The 5,000-nt window shown below is 39.4% G+C and overlaps 1 protein-coding gene across 3 annotated transcripts in view; it reads right to left on the bottom strand.

Annotated features, from left to right (window-relative positions):
- abcg4a (ATP-binding cassette, sub-family G (WHITE), member 4a) overlaps positions 1 to 5,000 on the bottom strand; it is a 21,323-nt gene that overhangs the window by 10,654 nt on the left and 5,669 nt on the right. The gene's annotated exons all lie outside the window — the stretch shown is intronic.

The following is a 5,000-nucleotide window of genomic DNA, read 5'->3' as shown; positions in this document are numbered from 1 at the left end:
GTGTTTGGGAGTGACCTGGGAGACAATGACAATGTACAAAACTTTTTTGGCCAAAATTAAACTTTTATAAGTAGAGAAAATTCAGAAACAAGTGGTATAGAATGGTTGTTTTTTGGGGGGTAGGGTGGGGGGTAGTGAATTCGAGAGATTAAAAAAAAAAAAGACTACACCGTGTGCTCAAGAAAATTGTTAAAAATTGTCTTTCACAGAGAGAAAGTAATAAAAGGAAGCCCATATTTTTCTCTGTCAAAGCTTGATAACTGTTTTCAAAACAATAATGTTTTGTCGATACATTCAGAATGAAAGCCCTGCTTGGTCTATGAGACATATCAGTATTATAGTTATTAAATCTCGTTTACAACAAAATCCTTTTTTTTTTTTATAAATCTTAGGACGTCTGTCAGAGCACAAGTGGTGTGATATACAACATCTGTTTCTGCTTGTGCCAAAATGCAGAAAAGCGCATTAAAGTCTGTCCCCTTCAAAACAGACTTTTAATGTTTATCTCGTTTCTGTTTTGTCAGTGCATTGAACTGAATGACATCTGTCCCAAAATGAACAAAATTAATAATTGACAAGTGACGGTTCTTCCTGACAAGGTAAAAAAAGATGGAGTGAGAGTGTGAAGCAGTTGAAAGAAGAAGATGTGACATAGATGGAGAGAGAGAGCTAAAGAAAAAAGGGAGCTGAAAGAGACAAGATCAATACCGAGGGAAGATCCTGAAATCTCTAGAGCTTTCTAGAAGCTGTTCAATGCTGTTGTTCCAGGCTGCATTAAAGAGCCATAGGCTTGTCAATCTACAAAACTGTTTGGATCCGTATGGACAATGCAAGTAACTTTTATACTTTACCGTCATATGTACTGTATTGTAACTTGGTTTAAACATCAGGATTCTTGCAATTGCTAATGACACGACTCAAAAACTCGTTAAAACTATCAAATTAGATATGGCCTACATTAAATCACAAAAACAGGAAGCTTGATTTTAAACATGCAGCATCGGGCGTTGATGCCATGCAATCAGTCAAATCAGATAATTTATTAATCAAAACAAAATTGAATCAGATAAAACGAACACCATATATATATATATATATATATATATCATTTCCACATAGCGTTCAAATCATTTAAATACATTTATGATTCTGGGATACATTTAAAACAATCAAGAAAAGAAAAGAAAAAAAGTCCCCTTAGCGCACTTTCAGAATCTTATTGAGATATCGAAGCCCGCCCCAATTCCACCTGTGACGTGAAGAATTGGTTCTTACGATAACAAATTCCCTTTTATGTTCCAGAAGGGATCTGACCAATCAGCCCTCCGGTTACTAAATTTGTCTCTCTAACCTTCTAGCCTGGAAATACATCAGCCTCTCAGAGAAACAGAAGTATCACAGGGGCAAAATCCGAGGTGGCTCAATCAATCGCTATTACGGCCCAGAGCCGGGGAAATATATCGACTAGTTCTCTGTGTCAGAGTACCAGCGACCCCCACAGAGCGGACTGTTGTTAGTTTTATGTTTGATAAGGGAAAAAGCCCGTATGAATCTGTCAAAGAGTTCAATAAGACGTCCAGATATGTGAATTACGTAGTGTACACTGGGGGTAATTTAAATTCAAATCCCTTCTTATCAGAACATAATGTTCAAATTCAGGAGCTAACCAGTGTTTAATATGTGCTTTTGGTGAACGTTAGTTAATGCAAAGAGGCTGTTTGTGCCATGCACACACACACGCACACCTCCCCCTGCATTTGTAAAAGCAGGCAGACGGTCACAATGAGCAACAGTGCTACTATCTCAGATTCTTTAATTAGCCCATTCTGTCCGTCCGCCAACTCAGTCTCTCGTTCAGGCCATTAGCAGGGTGTTCTAATCTCCATCACTCTCTTTTTCTCATCTCCTCCTCCTCCTCCTCTCTTTCTCCTTCCCTCTCTGTGCCACTCCGCGTCTCCACCCCTCTGCAAATCCATCTCTTCACCCCGGGGTTGTATTACATCAATCGGGCCTGACAGTGAGAGAGAGAGAGAGAGTGAGAGCCGGAGAGGGATACGGCGCTTTCCCTCAAAATAACTTCCTGAGCACCGCGGCGCATACCGATGACTCATTCGCTCAATGCGTGCGCTACATGCCGACGATCGGCCAAAAGCGTCGCGTGCGTTGCATAGCGATGCGTAACGATGCGCTCGATGAGACCGAACCATTCGGTTTTTAGATCGGCTATCGCTTACCGATTATGCTGCTACACACACAGACGCACACACACACAATGCACAGCAAATTCTGTTAAATTAACTCTGTGAGTGTTATCACTGCGTAATCCACGCTATTGACTTCTGATTACATAACTTATAGCCACTTTTTTATTGGCCAAACTCTTACCTTGACGTATTACTCATGACAGGAAAGCAGCTACAGTTTTTGAGGGTTTTTGTTTCCATGCACAGCTACTATAAATGAAAACTCCTCCTACAAAGAGTCAAAATAACTGGCGAGATTCTCGTAGGATGACAATGAACAATTGTTGAACAGTTACATTCAAAATGAAAAATTCTTAATCGCCTGCTGAGTACAGACATTTCATGTCATAGCAGAGCCTTAAATGGTTATTACTAAACATGCAGGTGACTGTTTTTGTCCAATATTTCCTTGGAATCATGTAGCATTCCATACCAGTGGCCTTCCACTGGTAAGAATACAGTTTACAGTGTGCACAGTGGTCGCATTGTTTACAGTGGTTTCATTTAAGAATAAGCTGAGCTAGCCATCATATTATTCACAGTGACTACGACATAATTTATATATAAAGCAAATATTTAAAAATGATTGAGAAGGATACATGATTTACTGAATCTCTAAACTGAAAGAAAACTCACTCCAAAAACAACTGAAATGTCAACAGAATCCAATGTATTTATGACAGATGCCTGATATTCATCTGACAGTCATAAAGATGAATTCAAACCATTTATACCACTTTCTATGTTTTGTACACTTTCTTTGTATAAGTACTTTTCTTTACACAGGTATTTCAAGAACAACTTGGGAATTCAAAGACTGCTTACTGCCAGTATAGGATTATAATTATTGATCTCATTAAAACTAGAATAATCCTAAAGGTGAGTAAGTTACTCTTTCAGTCTCTGTTTTGATTTGATTATCTTGGCGTTATTTTGATGAGATTGATCTCATTGGACAGGGCTGCCATTAATCTGCTGGCAATGTGTGCTTTTTGGCCCCTGAATTTTATTCTGAGGAATTTTGCATGTTAAAAACGTGATAAAACAATCATAAACACTTCCCCAAAAATTTAGCATGAGGCTCACACTCATTCTTGCTGTAAAACACGCTAATTCATTCAAAATGAAAGGACCTATCACCATATTAAAAAAGCCATTTGTATCGGTTTCTTCAGAATTGGAAGCTGAATGATGGATATTGTCCCTGATACCTGATAGCAGAGTAATTACGATAATGGAACCAAAACACCGTGGCTGCATTCATGACGCATTCAGGCTTTTGGAAAATTGAAGTCAACCACGGAACAAAAAAAAAAAAAAAGCAAAAAGCCTTGACTAAAAGTAGCGTGGAGCGAATACACAAACATTTCACTATCACTCAAATACAGTAATAAAGCTGAGATCTGTGAATATAGTTAGAACCTCTGTGATTTCTGTGTTTGGATCTGTGATTCAAAATTTTCTTAACAACAAATCTTCATCCACACTCGGCAGAGTAAATCTGGTTATGAAAGCAGTGGAAAGCACAGCCCTACTACAACTTACTGTAACAGCAACTAAGAAAAAATCATATTAAATTTACTGTGCTATCCATCCACCCACCAACCAACCCACCCATGCACACACACACACACACACACACACACATACACATACACATACACACATACACATACACATACACATACACATACACATACACACGCACACACACACACATACACATACACATACACACACATACACACACACACACACACACACTCAGATACACACACACATACACACACACACACTCACATACACACACACGCGCGCACACACACACACACACACACACACACACACACCCACATACACAGACTACTTACAATCCAACTTCAAACAAAACATCTTTAAATTGCACACACACATACACACACAGACACATACACACACAGACACACACACACACACAGACACACACACACACACACACACACACACACATGCACACAGGGTATCATACCGAGTTCTCTTTCCTATCCGCGTATGGAAAGAACCACCATTAGGAGACCCAGAGATCAGGTCTGTCCGGAACTTTCCTCTCTCTCCAACAAAGCAGGATGTGGGGGAAGCTCCTGGGGGGGGGGGGGGGAGTGTTATCTCTGCATGACAACCACGTCATCTCAGCCCCCGAGACAGCATCAAAGGCCGCTGAACGACCACTACTCAAAATGAGCATTTCACTGCACTGACACGGGCAGTCTGGGATTTTACTACATGGTCACATTATGTATGACGTAATCTTAACTAAGGTATATATATATATATATATATATATATATATATATATATATATATTTACATTGAAGATGAAGACGAAAAAAAATTCACAAAGTCGCCATATTTTATCCATCCCGGCACTGTCGGGGGGGGTTCAGATGTAATCTGGCTTCTGATAGACAAGTTTCTTATATGAGAAGGAGACTGGGCTTCTCTTTAAGAGCTGCATTCGGTTCAGTTCATATTCTATTCACATACAATTCATATTCAATTCAATTCAGTTCAGTTCGGTTCAAATCACTCAATTGGAATCGAAGACGGGAATCAAAAGGGGGAGCCTGTCCTTGTCTGGCTGGCACCAGGATAGTTAGAGTACAGTTCTTAAATTATTAAATGGAATAAGAGTACATAAATATTTATGAGACATGACGGAAAAATCTAAAGGAAATGAGAGGCGTCTGAAGACTTCACAGACTCAGTGTGGACTGATGA

This window comes from Chanos chanos, chromosome 15 (assembly GCF_902362185.1).
Source record: "Chanos chanos chromosome 15, fChaCha1.1, whole genome shotgun sequence".
NCBI classification, from domain to species: domain Eukaryota; kingdom Metazoa; phylum Chordata; class Actinopteri; order Gonorynchiformes; family Chanidae; genus Chanos; species Chanos chanos.
The sequence above is the reverse complement of the archived record's forward strand: the minus strand, read 5'-3'. Positions and strand labels throughout refer to the sequence as shown.